The sequence below is a fragment of the Acinonyx jubatus genome, chromosome B2 (genome assembly GCF_027475565.1).
Source record: "Acinonyx jubatus isolate Ajub_Pintada_27869175 chromosome B2, VMU_Ajub_asm_v1.0, whole genome shotgun sequence".
In the NCBI taxonomy this organism is placed as follows: domain Eukaryota; kingdom Metazoa; phylum Chordata; class Mammalia; order Carnivora; family Felidae; genus Acinonyx; species Acinonyx jubatus.
Window position 1 is genome coordinate 63468267 of NC_069385.1, and position 16106 is coordinate 63484372.

The following is a 16106-nucleotide window of genomic DNA, read 5'->3' on the forward strand; positions in this document are numbered from 1 at the left end:
ACAAAAGAAGAGTTCTGCTGCATGGTTTAAGGACTTTGGTGGATTAGGAGCTCTAACTGAAATCCTGAGACTGTCAGGAATGGGAGAAAAGGATAGCAACAGCCTGCACCTGAGAATGGAAGGCCAGCGAGTACTGGTGGCGTTTGCTCAGCCTTCTGGTAAAAACTGCCCACTTCTACCGAAAGATAGAGAAGAGAAATGATGGTGGAGTTAGTAAAATATTCTACCTCATAAAGGGTCACAGGGTGATTAATTCATTACAAGTTTCTATGACACGAGATAGTTTTCTTCTAGGGGAAAAAAGGCAGTATTAATATACAAGTCAGTAAATGAGCAGTTTAAGTTCACAGCACAGAGCTGAATGCAGATTGATGATTTTTCAAATAGCCTGTGGTAATGATTATGACTGCGAGTAATGAGGGGAAAAAATTGTACTTTTTGGATAAATTTTGTAAACTTTCTCAACCTGGAAATACAAGCATTAACTATCAAGATCACTTATATCTAGATAAAAATAAGAGAATATTTCCACAGACTTTCTGTTCATTTTTCAATACAAAAGTAGATTTTCCGTGAAATTAATTTGAACTATATTTACAACAACCAACCAGAGTTAAAATGGAAAAAATAAAACCAAATTAAACCCCTGAGCCATTGCCTTTGTTTTCCAAGGAAGAGGAAACAAAAGTTCTTACAGATTTTAAATATATTTAAAAATTAATATTGGCAGTCTTTAATCTATTTATTTGATACTTTCAAGACTATAATTAAAGAAGCTCAATAAATGCATAATAGACACAGGAAAAGACTAAAAGTGACATTCAGCCCATGAGATCTCTTTTAGATAGCAACAAAAAGAAAGAAAATGATGGAGGTCTAATTTTTCTTTCACTGATAGCCATATTCTGACCCCTTGAGAAACAGAACATTAGCATTTATAATTGTTTGGCGTGTATCTTACAGTTCAGCACTTCAAATTCACTCTTCCCTACAGATGAGAAAAAATGGTTAATAAGAAGTTAAATTAAGAGGGTCCACTGTTTTTCCCTGGCAAGCCACCATTTCTGCTTCTGCCTTGCCCATTTCTGCTTCTCTTAGTTCCCTGGAGCACCCTACACAACATTAGGCATATGGCAGGTACTTAAGGCAAAATGTATTGTCTCAACTATTGTGCCCTATAAGGTAGGGCTCCCAGCACCTATTATAGCGTTTCTTAGTAACGAGACCCAACACTTGCTCCTTCCTATATTGAGGCAAGTAAAATTTTGCCCATAGGTTTTAATGGCTCTAAAACCTAGAAAAAGCCAAATCTGTTATGAAATGTATCAGATAATAATCTTCACCAATAGCTCTAAGTATCTTCCCTATATATAAACATTCCCTATCTTTCTAGCAACGTTTCTGCTAAGAATCTCTTAGCTTCACTGGATGTGTTTAAGCTACCATTTTAGAACCAAGATCGAGTAGTGATTGTCAAACATGAAAAACAGCAAAATAATATTTTAAAGAACATTGTACACTTTATTATGTAATCCAGTGCCAACATTGTGGGGGACACCTTCAGGAATCACATTGCATGGTGACTTTGATGTACTGGTATCCAAGGTCCTATTCAGGACCAGTACCAACCATTTATATAATTCAATTAATTTAACAAAATCAGTCAGGATTCAGAAAGGAATTAATTCACTAGGAACTTTAAGGTAAAACATATTTAGATCAAATGATGCAGGCTATCATAAGAATCTAAAAAGAGGGGCGCCTGGGTGGCTCAGTCGGTTAAGTGGCCGACTTCGGCTCAGGTCATGATCTCACGGTCCGTGGGTTCGAGCCCCGTGTCGGGCTCTGTGCTGGCAGCTCAGAGCCTGGAGCCTGTTTCAGATTCTGTGTCTCCCTCTCTCTGACCCTCCCCCATTCATGCTCTGTCTCTCTCTGTCTCAAAAATAAATAAATGTTAAAAAAAAAATTTAAGAATCTAAAAAGAAAGTGCAAAGAATATTTAATGTAATATAGAATCAAAGAGGCAAGTACTCATTTTCTGTTGTCAAATGCAAACTTGGATTGTTGCTCAGGATTACTGTAACAAGATTAGCAATGAGAATTGCAGAAGTAGTAAATTCATTGTGTGCCTTATAACCAATCTAAATTCAGTGTGCCACCACCTGTAAACATGAGCAATAGATTTCTTTTTTTAAATGACCTGCAAAGTATCTAACAGGCTATCCTTGGGGAACTAACACTTTTTGAACTAATTAATCATCAGATGCCACTGCTGCTCCACTCCACTGAATATGAAAAAGCAGTTATTGGACAATAAAAAAAAATCTCTAGGAAAATAAAGTGTTGATACACCACTTTTGGAGGGCAGAGTATTCTGTAAACAACATTTCCAAGTCCTCGTCAAAATCTTCATTTTAAACAGCAGAAAAAAGACCATAAATATTCCTGTAAATGAATACATTTTAACATTGAAAACTAATTTAAACATTTTGATTTCCTTAGTACTTTAAAAGAAACATGGATCAAGCTAAATAATGAATACTAAGAATATTAAAAGGAAAAGGTATTTTATAGTGGTTACAGTCCTAGACTAGACAGAACTTCAAAGGGGACTGACTTCTATTTTGGGCCTTACAATGAACAACATTCATGACTCTGGACAATTTACTTCAGCTCTGTTTTTCAGTCTCCCAAGATATGAAATGAGAAGGTTAGACTAGATGATCTTTAAGATCCCCTCCAGCCCTAACCTTCTATTAAATGTCAACATTTTCACAACTACTTTTTCTTTCCCATCTGTACAGTTTTGTCAATATTTAGGCCACTATCTAAGAATTATGGTTTGGGTTTAGCATTTACAATCAATATAGGAATTTTCATTATTATTTAGCTAAGTATCTCTGAATACTGACACTTTTTATTGTCTCACATATTTTAATAACAAACAAAACAATCTTTATGAGACCAAGCAAGACTTAAGAAGGTGCTACTGACCAGAGACAAATGTCAAACTAAAGATACTTTGAATATATTGTAAGCATCCTCTTCTTTGGACTTCAAAGCACAATACATTTTTCTTATTCACTATATTCCTATGGTTTTCTAGTTATCTTCAAAATACTAAGATAGATTCAACAAATGGAGGATGCACAAGAATTGTGTAATTTATTATATGAACCTGTGAAATAAGAACTCAAATTATTATTCAGCTGTTCACTACAGGAAACTACATAAGAATACAACATGGTGAATGCACTAGGTGCAAAACTCTGAAGACACTGGCCAACAGGGCAATTGGAAATAAAATCCATGTGCACAACAATCCCTCTGCCAACAAAGACCATGAATAAGGAGAACACAAAATGCAAGTCTACCCTAAACAGTACAAGTGCACTCAAGTAACATATGGTATACTTTCTTGGTACCAATAGAAATAACTAACATTCTTCCAGAATTCACCATAAATTTATAACAACTGTGATAAACACTTTAATACATTATAAAGGCTAGAAAGCTCTCATCTCCCACATTCTCTTGTATCTAGAATTCTAGATGCAATTGAGATATTAGCAATTAGATGGCATGACATGAATTCAGTACTTATTTAAGTTCAACAAGACTTAATGCATAAGACAACCACTTTTATCTGGGTCAGATCTAGTAGCTGTGGTGTGACTCGAGTCTACAATTCTGGTGATAGAGTCTTGATTCCCCAGCCACCAATGTTAGTAAAGTTTTCAATTTCCTTGTCGGAATGATTCTGAAACATTATTCTGGAAGTCTCCCTTGAGGCCCAATCAAGCTCCCTATCCTCCCAGAATTCCAACATTTTGTAAGCACATAATTCCTTATGTTTGATGTTTTTTTGCTTAAAATAGCTGAACTGGTTTCTATTGCCAGCAACTGAACCTTGACTAATATAGATTGTTATAAATAATTGTAGATGAAATATTCAAAGATGAATATCTGAGTTGGCTTAAAAGAAGTGAGAACCTGGCTGCCAAAAAGTGTTGAATATTGGTAGACCATGGTCTCAGTAGTAAAACAGATATTTCAGTTACCACCTATGGTCACCCGGAATGAAGTGCCTGTGGAAGGTACAACTTTAATGAAATAGCAGCAATTTCCAAAACAGAGTATGATAAGCATAACGATGCAAGGATGGTCGGGTAGGTTAGTTACCTGTAACTGCACTGGAGATATAAAAGGAAGAAAAATGCAGGCTCTACCATAAAGTCTTTGTTTAAGCCATAGCAGAAAAAAGAAAGTTTGTCTTAAAAGATTGAATCTCTTATGTCTACTGTCACAGAGTTGATTAGCTAAATCAAAAAAAGAATCTGATCCTTTAGCTGATGAATTACAATAAAGTCTTATATTTCTTATGCGAAAATGGGAAATTTGCTTAGAAAAGAGAACCATGAAATTCTGGTGACAATTGATTAAGATGGTAATTGGGACCTTTCAGATATCTTTGAGTACACAGTCCCCCCGCCAAATCCTACCAAACCTATTGAGTCAACAGACACCTCCTACCCTGACTGATGAGGCTGATTCCACCTTACATAAAGAATTGGAAATGACCTCACTTCAGGCTACTTAACTTGTAAAGGGATACCAGTTATTCACATGTCATAACCTATTTTCTTCCAGATCTGAGTCAAATATCAGCATGTCATTAGTTAGTCATCTGAAACCTAAAATCATTGGTGACCTACAATAACCTTGTGAATATGCTGGAAAAGTCTTGGTAATATATGAAAGAGAAAAGTCAAGACTTAGAAAAAGAAAAGTGTTGAAGTGAGTTTATTACAGGCAACTGCCTCCTATTTCTTCCAGTCCAAAGCACTCAACCTTCACAGAGATATTAACAACTGAATAGTTGAAGGAGCACCAATATCCTCAGAAAGCACTGTCATAACTGTCCTCTGAAGGCAGGGAGGAAGGAGCCATCTCATACTGCCACTGAAATGGGTTCCTTCATTTCAGTGGGCATGATAAGAGCTAAGGGTACCAGAGACTTAATTATAAAAGGCAAGGAGAATACTGTTGCCATAATGGGTATTAGGGCTAAAGGGACCTTTATAATGAACTTTGAGAATGATTAATTGACAATAGCGTCCTTATAACTAAATAAACAAATAGTCTTATTTGATCTATATAGCGAAAACCTCTAGGTCTGGTGAAAGAGGCTTGATTGACTAGAATTACCCTAATAGAAAAATCACAGCCTCTCACTTAGAAGGCAAGATACTGATGTGGAAGAATGATATCACCTCTCAGTCTTCCTCAAAGTAACTGCAGTCATTTACCGCAGTCTGTACATTGAGAAAGGAGAAATATTCAGATCTTTTCATGATTTGTGCCATGGACCTCTTATGGTAGCCATGTAATAAACTAAGTTTTGGCCCAAGACCACCTTTCATTCAGGTCAGCATGTCTGAAAACTCATTCTGTAGTTATTTTCCCTCCTCCTAAGTGTTACAGTAGAAATAGACATTCTTGAGAGCTGGCAAAATTCCAACAATTGTTCTCTAATTCATGGAATGAGAGCTATTATGAGTCATGGTACGTGTGGTAACCACCTTGCAAGATGGTCCCCCAATGACCTCTGCTTCCTGGTATTCACAGCCTTGTGTAACACCCTCTCACGCTGTATCAGGGTTAGTCTGTGTGACTAGTAGAATGGTTATAAAAGGCTAGGTTATAAAAGACATTGTGACTCTGACCTTTGTTCTTCTCTTATATCACACGTTCTGAAGGAGCCACCTGTCATATTATGAGGAAACCCAAACCTTATAGAGAGGCTCATGTGACAAGGAATTGAGTCATTTGAGTGAGCTATCATGGAAATGGACCTGCTGATTTCCTGATTTCAGGGCAGACCTTGAGCCAGAACCACCTACTTGAATTCCTAACCCAAGAAATGTGTTCTCAACTCTAGCTACACATCAAATCTATTACCTTTTAAAACTGCACATGACCCTGGCTCAGATTCCAAAGAATTTGATAAAAGATCTGAGGTAAGGCTTGGCTGGCTATTTGTAATAAAAACAAAAGATGTTTTGGTTTATAACTATGATATTGAATCACTATTCCATACTGATTTATTTTTCACCTGGTTCCAATTTTTATAGTTTTTGTATCATTACTTTTTCAACTTATCTTAAATACAAGTGAGAATAAGGCAAGAAAATCAGTCATAAAGAAATCACTAAATCACTTTAATGTGCATGGGAAGTCCCTAGAATCATGTCTAGGATAACACAGAGAATTTCACTGTATTTTCTCTTTCTAGTTCCTCCTATCCTCCAACCACCTTTATTTGGGTGAAATCAGAGCAAAATTACAGCTAAGGTATGACTTTAAAGGACAAAGATTACACAGGGTAGCCTGAATGGCTAGTAGAGAGATGAAAACAAGAATGGCAATTCTTTGCTCTGATTAGCAACTTTGTGCATAGGTTTGGAACTCAGGAGTCTCTCTGCACCTGCCAATCCTCTCTTCTCTGCCAGGCTATCATCATGCAAAGTTTCCCAACCACAAGAGTCAGCTACCACAAATTGCATCCTAGGCACAGCTATTCAATCTCAAATTCCTATAATATATGATGGGCTCAATAAGGTGACATCTGGAAAACCTACATTTGGGGGCTGATCTACAGACATCCTACTGCAGATGTGGACACCAATAACTCCTAATCTAATCTAAAAGGGACTCACCCAAGTCCATCACTAGCTATTATATTTAATGGTATCAGGCAAACTCTAATCAGAAGTTTAGGCAAGAGACATGGAAAAGAACAAAGAGTTCCCCAATAACTGAGTATGATTAAAGGAAGGATTGCTTTCAGCAAGAGGCCTAAGAGTTTAGTTCTAAGTGTTTTTCCAACCTTTTCCCCACACAGTACTGCCTTTCTGACATGCTCAGTGCCTAATCCAACACACATCTTCAACAAAGCTGGGATTCCATTTTGGTAGACCTTCACTGGCTTGAGAGTGAGGAGATAGAGTGCTAGAGACAGAGGAGATATTTTTTAAAAAATATATTGTTATTCACATGACTGAAAATCTGATATCTACGCCACTACTTTCCCCTTTGGAAAGGAAGAATGTATTAGGAAGGTTTTTCATATGCTCTCCCCTGAGAGGTTATCCAGCCTTCACTTAAATATCACCAGTAAGAGAGATCTTAACAATTACCAATGTAATCCATTCTATGAACAACACTAGAAATTAATAAAGCTTCTCTTTGAGGCCAAATCATACTACCTAAATTTCCCACATACTGATCCAAGTTTTGTCCTCTGAATGACAGAAATCAAATCCTATTCTTCTATCTGCAAGATTTCAAATACTGAAAGACAACTATAATGTCCTATCTTTTCTAGACTAAACATCTCTAAATCCTTCAACTCTTCTTGCTAAGACATAATATTATATCCTCTTACCTTCCCATGTGTCCCTGAATATGCTTTGATTCAATGTTTCTCAAATGCTTATTTAGTAGCTTGTTTTCTAAAACAGAAAATCTAAGTCCCACCTACATAGATTAGAATCCAGTAATTCTGGGGTAAGGCTTGGAAATTTACATTAAAAAATTCCCAGTAGGGGTGCCTGGGTGGCTCAGTCGGTTAAGTGGCCGACTTCGGCTCAGGTCATGATCTCACAGTTCATGAGCTCGGGCCCGCATCAGGCTTTGTGCTGACAACTCAGAGCCTAGAGCCTGCTTCGGATTCTGTGTCTCCCTCTCTCTCTCTGTCCCTCCCCTGCTTGCACTCTCTCTCTCAAAAATAATAAATAAACATTAAAAATGTTAAAAAAAATTCCCAGTAAATTTCAGCACAATCAATATTCTAGGTTATTAATATGATGCCCTGAACAAAACCATAACTATAGTTGAAAGAAGAAGTAATTATTATCTCCTTAAAGTCAAGTACTATACTCCTATTGACAGAGTCTAAGATTGGATCATAAATATTAGTATTAACTATTTTCAGAATACTAGCAAATAGAATTTCTAGGAGGTATCTCTTATGTCATCTTATTATCTTCTTATGCCCATGCCACTGGACAGTTTTACCAAGGTACATAGCTGATAAGCAATCACTTTCATTTTTCTAGCCTCTCAGCTTAGACTAAAAATCTAATTTTAGATTTTTCAAATCAAGAAATTTTCTATGCCAGAAAAGCACATCTTCAAGTGCATTAGTCATGTGGGATCATAACAAAATACCATACTCTGGATATTTCTTAAGCAACAGAAATTTACTTTTCACAGTTCTGGAGGTTGGAAGTCTAAGACCATACCAGCATAGTCAGATCCAAATGAGCATTCTCTTCTTGGCTTGCTAACAGCTGCTTTCTTGCTATATGTTCATATGTCCTTTCCTCTGAGTGCATGTGCAGAGAGAGAGAGAGAGCTAGGTCCCTGGAGTCTCTTCTTTTAAGAGCACTAAGTCTATCATGAAGACCCCACTCTGATGATCTCATCTAAACCTAATTATCTTCCAAAGACCCCCCATCTCCAAATACTATCACATTGGGGCTTATGGCTTCAATGTATGAATTTTGAAGGGACACAATCCAGGCCATAACAACAAAGTAGAAACTTTCTAGTAACTTGTTCTATCATGATTATATGCACACTCCAGTATGGGAAATAACAATGTTCATTCTGTTCCCAGTTGCTAATCTTTTCCTTATATTTTTAAATTGAAGCTCAACTCACCAATATCAAGTAAACTTCCAGGATTAGCTCCGCCTCTGATCTACTCACGTATCCTCAATAAATACTTGAACTGATTTTAGGAATTCATATTTAATATAAGCGTTCCAAGGATAAAAAACAATTTCTCAAATTCTTTAGTAAATCTCCACAGTATTGAGTTTTATAGTCTTTATATAGTAAATGACCAATGAATAAGAAATAATTCAATGGAAATTATTAATTTTTCCTACCGTGTCACTTTCAAACCTTCTCCTTTTTTCAAAAATATACATATACTTATTAAGGTATCAGGCACTGTTCTAGATACTGAAAAGAAGCAATTAATAAAATCTATATGCCCTCCTTTATAGAGTTAATGGCCTAGATGGAGATATATGTATTGAAAATAATAATCACAGAGATGAAATATACAATTAAAGTTGTGATAAACACCTTCAGGAAAAAGAACTAAATAAAATGAAAATAAAATTGTGGCAGACATTGTGAAGGAAAAGTAGATTGACAGATTACAATGCGGGCCTGACTAGCACAAAATTCAGGGAGGACTTCTGTGAAAAAGCCATGTTAGGAGAGATCTGAACGACGAGCAGATGACAGCCAAGCAAAAGGACAAATTCCAAGCAAAGGGAATAGGACAGAAAAAGATTCCAAAGCAGTAAGGAGCTTAGCCAGCCCCTTTGGGGTAAATGAAAAAAGAACATGTGGCTAAAATGGGAGAGACAATAGATTATGATGAGCGTGGAGAGTTATACAGGGACCACTTACAGATCAGTTAGAGGGGGTTAGATGTATTCTAAATGTACTGCACAGACACTGAAGAGCTACAGCAGGGAGTGCTGCAGTTTTAGATCACTCAAAGCTACTACATGCAGAATATGTTGATGGGAGACAAGAGGAAATAGACAATCAAGTTTGCAAGCTTCCACAGAAGATAGTTTAGGGGAGAAAAGATATTTGCTTAGACTACAATAACAGTGGATATCTGAAAAAGCAGGCAGATTCAGGGTATATTTTGGAAATATATTCCAGAGGAATCAAAACGGGGGTGTAGAGGTTGACACACATTTGCTTTCATACAATGCTTACAAACAGTATGTGCTTTCTATAACTGCTAAGACTCACAAAGATATCTTTATGTCTAATTGCCCCTTTATCTTTTGCCTAAATGTTCATTTCAAGTAAAAGCTAGATTTGTTTAACTTTGTACAACAACCAGCACAGCGTGATAACCATATTACAGTCTCTTAAATTCACTTAATAAAATTGTATCTAACAAGATTCTGGGGTTCTTAGTGAGTCAATATTATAAATATTGAAGGAGAGTGTCACAAGGGACAGACTTTTAATTCAAAGAACCTGACATTCTCTTTAAATGGCATTTTTCCCAAAAGTTAATATCAATTTTAAGGAATTAGAATGTGAACTCATAACATTAACCTCAAATACAAGCTTCTAGCAACCACCAATATCCCTAACTTTAGTGAAACCTATCTCTAAATTTGAAGTGAAACTATAACTGCACTTTAATGTTACAAATAAGATTTCTATGTGAAACATGCAGGACTTCCAAAATACATAGGATGCATAGAATGATGTTGCAAAATAAAACAGTTTAATAGTCAGATTCTTACTGCCTTTGAATATGGAAATATAAAACTCCTTGCTCCTAAGCTATATAGTCAGAAAAAAAAATCAAATGGGTAAAAAATAGTGTTAAAGTCATATAACATCCTTTAACTTTAAAAATCATGCTAACTTTTCTCTCTCCTAGAATGTCAACTGAGAAAGAAACAAATTGAATTACATAGCTGCAGATATTCTTTTCAACGTTTTCCTTACTAGAAAAGGGATAGATATTTTTTGAAAAAAGAAAGGGGAAAAGCCTAGTCAAGAGGAAAGAGATTCCAAAAGGATTTATATATATATACAAAGATCATATCTTCTCTATCAACCCACTTTCCTATTTCAACCCTGATCATTTTCTTCATGGACAATAAGCACTAACCTAGTGTAAAATAGTGTAGGAAGAGTATGTGCATATGTGATGAATAAAATACAAGCTGCACCCATTTTGGGTGTTTTTATCATTAACTGCTGTTGCATAAACTGAACATACAATGGGCTGTGACACTGGATAAATCATTTGTTTCCACTTGTTATTGATGACATTTCATAACTCATTTGGGGCTCTGCTTTGCCCCGTCACTCGTGAGTTATGAGGTCATCAATCATGACTGGGAATAAATGATTTATGTAAGTCACCCTATTGTATATTTTAGGTACAGTATACAATAAAACACACACTATTGATTTCTAATATTGTTGCATTACGTTTATCATGTGTGTTTGTGAGACTGTGATCTTGTGTCATCTGCTGCAACTAAGTATGAGATGCTAAAATAATTTATGAGAAAAGAAATGTACAAAAATGACTCAGAGAATTCCTATTTTTAATTAATATCTCGCTAAAGCAATTTTAAAGGCCTCCTGAATTAAAAATACTGTCTCAAGTAAGGGGAGTTGCAGTTAAGGACATGAAGTCAATATATAAGGTCATGATTAGGAAACAGAAAAGGACTAAAGAGACCTTTCAATAGAGGATATGCCACCCTGAATAACCTACGGAGATACTGAAGACAAATCTCCCACTGAGAAACACTGTACTGTGTATTACACTTGAAAGGATCAATGGCTTAGTAACAAGAATACCATGGAAATACAAAAAAAAAAAAACTTCTTCCAGCCATTTTTAGAGAGGAAAAAGGTAGAGTGGGGAACAAAAACCAAACTGCTCCCTTTCATTGATGAAAGCTTAGAACCTTTAACTATAATACAGGTTGAATTTGCAAAGAATCCACAAGCAAGTTTAATTAACATATTAATTGAAAATGAACATACAGTGATCAGGAAAATACTCTTACTTGAATGGAATTCTTTAAAAAGAATATAGCATCTTAAGGGATTGGAAAATTTTTCTTTTGCTTCCTTCCCATTTCATCTCCCAACTGACTTCTATTTTTTTTTCTTGATGAGCTTAAAACTATAAACATGATTAAAAAAAAATAAAACTACAAGAAAATGCAAAGAAATTTGAGGGAGGCAATCAAAAACATATTGAAAATCAAACCTAGAATAAGAGCATCAAAAATCTAGGAACTTTCAGCTATTTGCAATTACAAGAGTAATTGCTATTTTAACATGTTTTGCTTGTTCCAAAGAAACTCTGGTTCGTAAGCTGAAATTCAAGGAGTTTAAATCACCGCGAAATCTTTTAGGAGCTGATCAAGACTAAATATACAATCAAAACAACCTATTATCTACATATTTTAGTTGATTAAAAAAATAAGGTACTACTCTGAGCAGTACTACACAGAAGTTGTTGACCAGCTGGGTTCAATTCCCAGTGATGATAAAAAAATAAATAAATAAATATTTAATCTGAAGTATGAAGAATTTAGGTCAGATACAAAGAAAAAATTATTTTTCTTACAGAAAAGTATTAGATATTGACATTAGCTATTGAAAACAGTTGTAGAATTTTCTTTGGAAATTTTTAATAGTAATTTTACTTTTTAGAATGGTTTAGGTTTGTCCTACTCTAATGGCCAAGGGTTGCATTATAAATTCAAATAACTTCTCACAATTCCTTTCACTGCTTAATCCTATGATGATACTAATTAATTAAGAGCACTGTTTTATAGAGCAACAGCATAAGAGGATTGAGAATTTCAAAAGTGAGAGTTGATAGCTTTTATTGACTAGTAGGTGATATATGAGAAAGCAAGTCAGAAGTCCACAGTTTAGCTAAAAATTCTCAGTTTAAGTCCAATATTATTAAGAAATATTTAATTTTTGAGGTTTTTCCCTAGATTTTTTTCTATTTGCCTTAATTAAGTATACGATTTCTGAACCTACAGCATTGACTGGGCTTTAAGGGAGTTTAATACCTGAAATTGTATTAAAAAGTTACATATGATAAACACATATGATAAACACATATGTATATTTCTGGGGAAAGAGCTCATGACATTATTAAACTTTATTCAGAGTCCAGGTCTAGAAACAAAAAAAATTAAAAATTTTAAAAATGATTACAAACCACTGATTCAAGAGGCTGTCATTCACAATCAAGTCTATTATCCATCTTTCCAAATTGTTTATAAAAGTAATTCCATTTTTTAAAGTTATTCTTTTGCCCCACCCCACCCCCACCTTTTTTTCCCCTGCCCCCACCCCACTCCATCTCTCTGTCTCTTATGGCCTTGATTGGTTTTGGCAATTGGTCAGAATAAAGTACTTAAACTCAGTGGCTAATTTTTATATCTTTCAAGTGTCTTTGGATAAAAGTCTGATTGTAAATTCAAAGTATGAACTTAACTAAAATCACTTTTTTTCTTGTATGCAGATATCAATTAGATGTGATCTGCCTTCTCCCCTACACATAATCAAAAGAGTAGCTGCTACTTAAATGTGGAGGAAACTCATATATGGAATCAAAACAGTCACTGAAGAAAAAAAAATTTCCTCTTCTAAAACTCAAAGGGTAAACTTTGTAATGTTTTAATTTCAGATTTTATATTTTTAATGATAACAGTGCCATGAGCTATGGGAATATTATCATTTGATATAAGGAGGCTACAAAGAGAGGCAGACAGTGTAATTAGGAAGCATCTTTGCAGATATGTATAGTAAGTGGTACATGATCAATTCAGGATATTTTTTGGAAGGAAGAAAGGAAGGGAAGAAGGAAATAAGAAAGAAAGAACAAAAGAGAAAGGAACAGGATATAAACCTGGCTTAATCAGTTTAGAGCCATTTTAATGAGCTTGTTCCCCAAGCATTAGAAATGCTGATGGAACCACAGCCTATACATTTGGTCCTTTACCAGGTTGGGTATGAGGAGACTGGGGACTTAACCCCAGCTCTGCTCCTGACTCACTGACTGACCTCAAGCCAGTTAACCCATCTGTTGTTTTTCAGAAGGTGATGACTTGGAGACTGTCTAGCAATTGCTGTGCATTAATGGGGTGACAGTCAGAGGAAGACGCCTGGGGCAGAAGAGCTTCAGTGTAAGGAAATCAGCCTTTACTGCTCTGCCCAATCATGTCAGCACCACTGCTCTTTCAAGGGGCTTCCCGCCATTGTTGCTCCCTGCTCCGGAACACCCCATGCTGCCAAAGCCACTGCAGGGGGTCACCTTTAACAGACAACCTCATTTTCAAATTTCCAGACCACTAAATCAAATGAACCAGTGCAAGAGTAATTTTTTTTTTAAGGTTGCCAGAGAGATGCATAGAAGAGTTGCCTATCTTGGGAAGAGAAAATTACAGCAGGAGTCTCGCTTTGTGATGATTGGAAAAGAAGGTAGATCAGAAAGCAGCTTCTTGAGTTTGGGAATTATTTAGATTTTAAATTGTGTTTTGCTCTACATCAAATTGGATTAGATTCCTTGAATCTTCTAAGACTTTGATCCAGCCCATTTCACATTTACAAATTAAAAGGCAGCTTCAGCAGTGAAAATCATATAAGATACAACAAGAAAGCTTTGAGGGGCATACAGGCAGATTTAGCCTAAAGGCCCATCCACTTGCGTAGTGTCTCATACCAACATGTTTGTGCTTTGAGAAAATACACTCAATTCCTATAATGCTAAACATTCTTCAATAGAGAGGCATGCATTCATAAAGCAGTTGTATATCTACAATCCTTTATGCTGTTTCATGTTTCTGAATCCAATAGTAATTTAGTCTATTAGAATCAATACCCCTAATTCATAAAAGCAAATTTTCAGGGCACTAAAAGTGTTGTACAAATGCAGACCAGTTAAAATTTTAACCAAAGTTAAAATAAATGAGTGTCATATATTTGACACTTAACACGTCCATGACAACAGGCTCACCCTAAACAATCATGCAGAAGTGAAAGCAGTGAGGAAAAAGGAAGAGGGTAAAACATTCAAATCTAAAAGTTTACAACGGTAAATATGAGTGTGCAGGAATACTTAAAGAAAAATCACTGATCTCCCTATGCATGAGCAGGAAGTTTGAACCTAAATATCATCCATCGAAACTATAAAGGTTAGACCAGACATCCGTTAAGAAATAAAAGGATCATCAGCTAACCCCAAACAGAATCCTTCAGCATAGTACACTCCAGCAACTTCCCAATGCCACAATGTGTGTGCAAGGCTTCATCAACAGGGTTTGAAAAGCACTGCTATTCTCCAGATAGTGCTCACTACATGAACGCTAACATAAATCAAAAATACTGGCATGTGTTCCCTGTAGTCACTGCAGCTTAATCCGCTTACTCTAACCCTTCCCACCTTCACACAGGGTCATCTCTCCATGTAACCGACATATTCCCCTTTCAAAAATCTTTTTTTTCATGAAGGTTTATAAATGCCTTATTGATTTTCCACACAAGGCCAGTCAACTTCTGACTTCACAAAAAGAGTTGAATAAAGTGGCTGAACCCACTGCTGTTTCCCTACCTACATAAGTAAAGTACCACTACCCAGTTAATTTTAGTTCTACTAACTGACCTGGTTACAGGATAGCCATCATCAGCCCTGGGTCCCCAAAGACAAAGACCTTCTGTGCTCTTGCCTGACTATAAAGTTGCAAAACCAGTGGCCAAATAATTGCTTAGCCTGCTTGATTCTTCACCACCCCCTTACCCCATCTCAGTCCTATATACTGCAAAAAAAAAAAAAAAAAAAAAATCTAGATGCAGCTTCTGAAAACTTTCTTTTGATATGTGATCACCTTTTCAACAAATCAGTCAAAAAAGACTGTGTCATGTATCTTCTGCATTTAAACATTAATATTAAGGTTATAAACTTTAAGATGTTTTTGTCTCTGACTTCACTGATAATTTTCCACAATTTTTAAGAAAATATTTATTTTCTTATCTTTATTATAGATTACTTTTTATTATTTTATCATAGGTTATTAAGATTTCAGCTATTTCATAGTTTTAAATCTTATTTTATTTACATTCTTTTTTAAAAAATTTTTTTAATGTTTATTTTTGAGAGAGACAGAGACAGAGAGAGACAGAATGCAAGCAGAGGAGGGGTAAAGAGAAAGGGAGACACAGAATCTGAAGCAGGCTGCAGGTTCCCAACTGTCAGCACAGAGCCAAACACAGGGGTTGAACTCACAAACCACGAAATCATGACCTGACTGAAGTTGAATGTTCAACCAACTGAGCTACCTAGTTGCCCCTTTATTTATTTATTTATTTATTTATTTATTTATTTACTTATTTATTTATTTACTTGTATTATTTCATTCACAATTTCTTGTTAGTTTCCATTTTCTTTTTTTAAACAAAATTAAGAATTTTCAAAAATGATCTGGCATTGAATTGTTCCT

The 16106-nt window shown here is 35.6% G+C and overlaps 2 long non-coding RNA genes across 4 annotated transcripts in view; one reads left to right on the plus strand and one right to left on the minus strand.

The window, feature by feature from the left end:
* LOC113598756 (uncharacterized) overlaps positions 1 to 16106 on the minus strand; it is a 943191-nt gene that overhangs the window by 719080 nt on the left and 208005 nt on the right. The window lies entirely within an intron of this gene.
* LOC113598758 (uncharacterized) lies at positions 5562 to 15149 on the plus strand. Its single transcript, XR_003419463.2, has 4 exons — positions 5562 to 5660; positions 5760 to 6020; positions 13133 to 13270; positions 13708 to 15149. It is a non-coding gene; the product is annotated as an uncharacterized LOC113598758 (long non-coding RNA).